The following is a 7,753-nucleotide window of genomic DNA, read 5'->3' as shown; positions in this document are numbered from 1 at the left end:
TTCTGCTTCCTACACTGAAAAAAAAAGTTCTTTCAATTTACTTGATTTTATTGTGTACATCGGTCCCACATAATATGAATAAGTATGACTGACTTAATTTTCCACTTTCCCTCAAGTAATTAATGCTTGTCAGATCAAAGTATTTTATTTATATCAGATTACTTTAAAAAATCATGTTTGATGTACTAATATTAATCTATTATCATAATATCAATGTATTGCATAATGTCAATATATTTTAATGTTTAACACCAACTTATTTTTATTTGCCAGTGGTACGCAATGATATTATGTAATGTAAACACATTGCAATTATGTTCCTGCAACACAAATTATGGCTTTAAATCCTACTTAATTTTTTCAATTGAAATATTAACTGATTATTATTGACAAAAAAGGCAAAGACTGTGAGTGCTACTGAACAATTCACCTTTATTAAACTGTAACAGCAGTGAAAGCAGCAATTCTGCCATGAACAAGTCCAAAATCACATCCATGTAAACTTGTTAACACATTTTTAAAGATAGCCTGCAGAAATAACTAAAAGAAAAAGTTAGTTTGGGAATATATTTGCAAATATTTCACAAAAAACTGACCTTAGCAGCAAATAAAAGAAAGTGCTTATAGATGATCCTGTCATCTCTTACATATAAAACATTTGTATTAATTACACAATTGAAAATGTAAACTAAATTAAGACTACCTGAAAAAAAGCAACACGCTTTTATGAATAAACAGATTTACCCAAATATAACTTGTGTGTTATTTGACAACAGTTTCAGCTTCTGTACAAGTATTTACCTGTATAAGATTTCAACTAAGTTGAGCCTTAAATGACATTGTTACATAACTAATACCAAACACCTACATGAATTTTAATCTTCATTTTAAACATGTAAGCAGGACATTAAGGTTGACTTAGAACATATTGCTAAAAATCGTCAGTAAAAATTTCTTACAACATGATACCAAAAGGAAAAATTATCCTGCATTGCAGTCACATGAGGGGAAAGCAATAAAAACATAAGCAGTATAACATTACTGAACACAAAATGAAAAACTGCAAAGAATTGCAGAAGTGCAGTCTTTGACTTCTCAATGAAACAGATGGTTTTTGAAAGCAAGAACTTTAGAGAGTTTAGCTCCATCCAGTTCCATGAAAACCTTCTGGAAAACGTCAAAGTTGTAGCAAAGGTCAGCAGGGTAGGCAAGGTTTAATGCATACATGAGTCCAAATAGCATTATCACAGCAACTGCTACATTATCCAAAGTCTTCGCCACCCTGATGCCTGCAAGGACAACTCTTGTTCATCTGCTGAAGCTTGCTCTTTAAGAAGATAAATTCAAACAGTGGTGTCTTCAACAGTCTCACTGATGGCACGTTCTTCCATGCCCTGTAAAAAAGAAGCCATGTTAGTCATTTCCAAGTAAGTAATATGACACACTGTGGAAAGTCCAAAAAAAAAAAAAAAAAAAGACAAGTACATACCACATACTCCTGGATAAGCATGCCAGGGTCTTCACCCATGTAGATACACACTCCCTTAACACACTCAGCATCAACATCTTCACACTGAAATGAAATGTATGTAATTAGCATCTTCATTCAGCTCTTGTCCTTCATTTAAGTTTTAATAGTGTACTTTACATGAATGTTTTTAAAGTAAAGGCACACAAATTAATAATAGGTTTACTGGCAATTAATAATAAGTTGACAAAGTGAAGGTTAAAAAAACAAGTAGATGTAAAAATACAAAATGAGAGAATTTATCATGGGAAACATTTGAAATCTTCCACAATTATAAAATTTCATCCAAAGAGGATCATGTTAAGTGAATGTTGAGGCTTTATCACTTACATTATCCATTTATGCCACAATTCTTTTCAGTATTAGTCCAAGCTCTCCTCTTCTGTTGACCAACTTCACCAGGTTGTCCAAGTGGAGATCCAGCTGAGCCAGGAACTTTGTTTGAGGGGGGATAGTGGCAATTCTCTTAAACTCAGCGTTGATCTGAAAACATGAGCACAGAGAAATGAGCTTCAAAGGTTTAATACCTGGAAGAAGGCCGCAATCACTCATGCTGAAGAAATGGGCTGTCAAATAACAACTGTGCCTTAACCATTTTAGGCTAATACCACAAGAACACCGTGTATGAGGCAAACCTTACCTCATGGAAATCAAATAGACCAGGCCATCTTGCCATGAAAGCCTCCACCATTGGTGCAGCACGAACAACTTCATGTCTTCTGTATGAAAAAGTCTTTTCCATCTTGAGTTTCACCAACTCTGTTACTCTTTTTTATGTCCATGTGGTGGGCTTTGACATGTCAATAGCTTTAAGAGTCCCCTTGTCTGCTACTTCTGAAACTGAGGTAAGGTTAAGAAACTCATTCCCAAACAAGGAATCCATAAACTGAAGCTGCCCTGAAGACAACACTGTCTCTTGACTTCAACGATGAGATCCTCAGTTGATTCAGGCGCTTCATTAGAGAGTGAGCCTTCGACAGGTTCCGTCAGCCAAAACAGTCTTTAGGACCATAGGACTCCCCATAGGACTCTGTAGGAAAAAAAGAATTAAATATCAGACATTCAGAAAGAATCCTTTCAGTTTAGTTTTCATAAAGCTATCCATACCCAATACTCAAAGTTATAAAGATCAGACATAAAAAAGTAGAATTTATCTAATGAAATACATGCGACTGAACCTATTACACTTATATGAACACCTTTTATTTCTATATGCCTTTTTAAAGTCACAATGTGGACTGATCCAATCTCATAGTCAACCAATGGATAAGTATCAAGGAGTTCACAGAGTGAAGCGAGAGTGAATATTCTTGTGGATACTGGGCGGAGCTCAAAAGCTCTGTCGTGCTCTCTGTACCAGCCATCAAGCTCTCTGACAATGTAGAATATGCTGTGGTACAATGCAGATATGGTTTTTCAGTATTCTGGCAATCCACCTGCTGCCCTTTGGGCCAGTATCATTCCATTTCTATAAGTTATACTCTTTATGTCACACACTGTGCAAGGTTGACCTCTAGAATGTCAGGGAATATGTACCTAATGACTTAAGCTATCTCCTCTTTAAGCAAATCCACTAGAAAGGCCGATACAGCTGAGCTCTCTAATTCAGACTTGCCAAGAGATGGGGAGTTTAGATGGTAAGCTATAATCATCTGATGTTTTGACTTCTGTAATCATAAAGGTAAAAATTCCACCATCACAAAAAACATTAATTTTAATTGAAAAAGGGTATTCCAGTCCAGAAGAGCATCAATGGTTTCTTTAAAGTACCAGTCTTTCCCTCATTTATACATAATGTTTTGAGAAGCAGCTCACATATGTTCTACACAAACTAGAAAAAAAGAGGGGGGGGGGAAGGGTCCTAATTTGTTTTGGGCCGATTTTGGAAAATTCACTATACATCACTTAATAAGACATAGTCTGTTGAACAAACTTATCTCCTTGTAGATAGCTGCTGTATTATTTGGGCATGGTGGCAGGATCCTCCTTATAACTTAGTGCATGTCATCAGCAAGAATTAAGGTATGGCACTGTGGCCCTCCCAGCTTCTGAAACTCTGACGGTTACAGCCGGACTAATTAGCCAATGTAGCCATAGCTAGCACGAGTAACACAAACACTATTGCGCTCTCAGTGACGTTTTAACTTGCTAAGCCATCAAAAACGTCAGTGCTCTCTGTCACATGCATAAATTCCATATCTGACCGACAACAGCTGCTTTCTCCCGACTATGTGCAATTTGTTAATATTTTTCAGCTTTAGCCACAAAGCTAATACCAACTTTAGCTAGCACTGTAAAAACAACATGTAGATGCATTACAGATTACGTTTCATATAGCATGCACTACAACAATTCTGTGAAAACGTACCCAACTAAAACAAATGTATTTAAATTACTTACCTTCTCACTATGCCTGACTCAGTGCCAAAGGTTGCATGTGGCTGAACAGTCTTCCAGAATCTGGCAGTCAATTGCGCTCTCCTTAAATTATGTTGTTGTCTTATTGGATAAGACTCTAGGTCTTATTATCCAATCGCATTTAGTTGTTGTCTTTGAATATATTGCATCATTTCCGGTTGTGGTCAAACATGATTACAATGGTTTTAGTATTCTAATTTAGTCACTTTAAATCAATGCAAGAAAAATGAGTAGTCTCAGTATTGTTTATAATCAAGTAAATGGTACTTTATTTAATCATGTAAATAAGAGAAACATGAGAGGCTTGTGTAGCATTAACTAAATTCATTTGTGCAAATTCAAAAGCCTGCCAATTCCCATTTTTTCAGTGTGGGAGTCAACATAGAGGAGAACCTTTCCTGGAGTGGGAACACCTCCGAGCTACTGAAAAAGGCACAACAGAGACTGTACTTCCTGAGAATTCTCAGGAGGAATAACATCACACAGAGACTGCTGGTGTCCTTCTATAAAGCCACCATTGAGAGTGTTCTAACCTATTGCAACCCGCTTCTTAAAAAGGCCCAAAACATCATAAAAGATACCTCACATCCTGGCCACTCCCTGTTTGAACTGTTGCCCTCAGGCAGACGGTACAGAGCAATTAGTGTAAGGAGTAATAGACTCACACACAGCTTTTATCTAACTGCAATAATACGTCTGAATACTGCTACAAAACAAATGCCACTCTTGTATTAATCTATGCGCTGACTGAAGCATGTATGAGGGAACGTATGTGAATGTTTGTTGATACCTCTTATACTTTAAGTATTCTATTTATTTTATTATTGAATTTTATTGTTTTATTTATATTTTGATATCGTTAGGGATGATGCAATGATCAGGGACCATTTTTAATTTCGTTGTACCTCTGACAATGACAATAAAGATTCTGATTCAGATTCTGATCTTAACATCTTCAACTCTAACACTTCCAGTTTAGCCTCTTGTCTTTTTGTCAGTGCCATCATCTCTAAACCATACATCATAGCAGATCTCACTACCACTACATTATACAGCTTCTATACAGCTTTTGTGTACTATACATGGCTTTGGGCAGTTGACCCTTGATATTTCACCCACCTCTCTCCTATTCACACACGTATTCTGTCTTTTTCCCCTGATGTCCATTCCTTTTCTCTCCAGAGCATACCTCCACTTTCCCAGGCTCTCTTCTATCTGCTTCCTACTCTCTGTACAGCTCGCAAGGTCATCTGTGAACATACACAGAGAAAACACAACAGAGACCTCATCTGCCAATCTGTCCGTCAGCACTGCAAACAAGAATGGGCTCAGAGCCAAAGTAATGTCACCCTTACCCTTCAGTTCAAGGACTTGGCAATAATAATAATAATAATAATGATAATGGATTGCATTTATATAGCGCTTTTCGGGACCCCTCAAAGCGCTTTACAATACCACTATTCATTCACTCTCACATTCATACACTGGTGAAGGCAAGCTACAGTTGTAGCCACAGCTGCCCTGGGGCAGACTGACAATAGTGGGAAGGAAAAACTCCCTTTAGCAAGGAGAAACCTACTGCCGAAGCAGACTCAGGGACAAGAAAGGCAAGGAAGAAAGGGCAAACGGCAGCACCTGTGTACCTGTCATCGGCCTGGATGGGATGTTCCAGTCCCGAAAACCCTGCTCTCCTCGCTCCCGCCGGCATGGTGTGAATCTGCGGAACCTGCGGCCTCTGTGTCGGGCTTCTAGGACGGCTAGCGACCGGGATCCACTGCTTACCGCTAGGATTGGCCTGGTAAATGCTAGGTCCCTAGCGAACAAAACGTTTATCCTGAAGGATTTTTTCACATCCCGAGGACTGGATTTTCTCTGTGTGTGCGAGACGTGGCTGGGCGCCGGTGAGTGCAGCATCTTCTCAGATCTTCTACCTGGCGATTGCTGCTATTTTAATTCCCCACGTATGTTGGGCCGAGGAGGAGGAATAGCTACGATCTTTAAAAGTCATTTTAAATGTAAGCAGCTATCAACCCCATCATTCACCAGCTTTGAACTGTCTGTGTTTGAGCTGGGCTGCTCTCACACAGTGTTGTGTGCGGTGGTTTATCAGCCTCCAAAATACAATAAGGACTTTGTGAGTGACTTTGCTGACTTCTTGGCTGAATTCATGCCAAAATATGATCGTGTTCTTATTGTTGGGGATTTTAATATTCACGTGTTGTCCTGATATGCCCATGGCGAAGGGCTTTTTAAACCTTATTGATTCGTTTAATCTGGTGCAATGTGTGACAGGTCCCACACATGAACGTGGACACACACTTGATCTTGTTTTATCTCATGGTTTTTCTGTTTTTAACATAGAGATTTGTGATGCTGTGTTTTCTGACCACAGTCCTGTGATGTTTGAAGTTCCTCTTGCCTGTGCCTCAGTTAAACCTCGCGCTGCTGCTCAGCGCTGTCGTGTTTTTAACTCCTCCACTGCTGAACACTATTCAACAGTCTTTGACCAGATCTGTAAGATCCCGGATTTTTTATGCAGCCAGACTGAGGAACTGAGCTCATGGTTTTATTCTACCTGTCGGACTGCTTTGGACACTGTGGCTCCATTAAAAACCAGACTGCCTAAAACTAAATCTGAGCCCTGGCTGAACGACATGACCCGAGCTGTCAGACGCGACTGCCGTCGAGCTGAGCGCAAGTGGAAAAAGGACAAACTACAAGTGTCATTCCAGATGCTGAAGGACTGTTGGCGTCAATATCAAAGAACTGTAAAAGATGCCAAAAGAAAACACTTATCTGACATTATTTTGTCAAACCCGCGTGTTATATTTAAAACTATTAACTGTTCTTAATGCACCGTATACTGACTGTATTGAGCCCTCATCAGAAGCCTGTGAAAATTTTTATACACTTTTTTATTGAGAAGGTCTCCTCCACAAGGGCTCAAATCTCTCCTTGTGCTCATGACCTCTCAGTCTCTGTTTCCTGCTCTGCTGTCTTTGACAGGTTTGAGCCTGTGACTCTGTCCTTTTTAAAGGAGACTGTTGGTCATCTTAAGCCTGCAGGGTCTCCAAATGATGCTGTCCCTCCTCGACTTTTAAAAGAGGTGTTACCTACAGTTGGTCCTTTGGTTCTTGAGCTGGTAAACCATAGTCTGATGTCAGGTGTTGTCCCCAAAGATTTTAAACATGCAGTAGTCAAACCCCTGATTAAAAAACCTGCTCTTGATCCTACGGTTCTTACAAATTACAGGCCTATCTCCAAACTACCTTTTCTTTACAGCCAAATAATGGCCTTCCTGGAAAAGCAAAATGTTTTAGAGGTTTTCCAATCTGGTTTTAAACCCTTTCATAGCACTGAATCAGCCCTTTTAAAAGTTTTTAATGACATATTTTTAGCGACTGATGCTGGGGACTGTGTTGTTCTTGTGCTTTTAGATTTGACAGCTGCGTTTGATACCCTGGATTATACCATTTTGTTCTCTCGTTTGGAGCACTGGGTGGGCATTAGGGGCACAGCACTGGAGTGGTTCAGGTCCTACTTGACGGGGCGAACTTTTTGTTTCAGCCTTGGTGACTATGTGTCGTCCTCTGCTCCCCTCTTGTGTGGTGTCCCACAGGGCTCAGTTCTAGGCCCCTTCCTCTTCTCTTTATATCTGCTTCCTCTTGGTTCTGTACTAAGAAAGCACGGCATTCCTTTCCACTTTTATGCTGATGACTGTCAGATCTATGTCCCTCTAAAGAAAAAAGGCAGATACCTTACACAGCCATTACTTCAGTGTCTTGATGACATTAAGACTTGGATGTC

General features: G+C 39.4%; 1 long non-coding RNA gene across 1 annotated transcript; it reads right to left on the bottom strand.

The window, feature by feature from the left end:
- Positions 1-374: 374 nt before the first annotated feature.
- LOC309719102 lies at positions 375-4,005 on the bottom strand. The gene is made up of 5 exons (XR_014280146.1): positions 3,929-4,005; positions 2,169-2,558; positions 1,859-2,011; positions 1,490-1,573; positions 375-1,394 (listed from the first exon to the last, which is right to left on the bottom strand). It is a non-coding gene; the product is annotated as an uncharacterized lncRNA (long non-coding RNA).
- Positions 4,006-7,753: the final 3,748 nt, after the last annotated feature.

This window comes from Aulonocara stuartgranti (assembly GCF_965226115.1).
Source record: "Aulonocara stuartgranti genome assembly, chromosome: 12".
Taxonomy (NCBI): Eukaryota; Metazoa; Chordata; class Actinopteri; order Cichliformes; family Cichlidae; genus Aulonocara; species Aulonocara stuartgranti.
The sequence above is the reverse complement of the archived record's forward strand: the minus strand, read 5'-3'. Positions and strand labels throughout refer to the sequence as shown.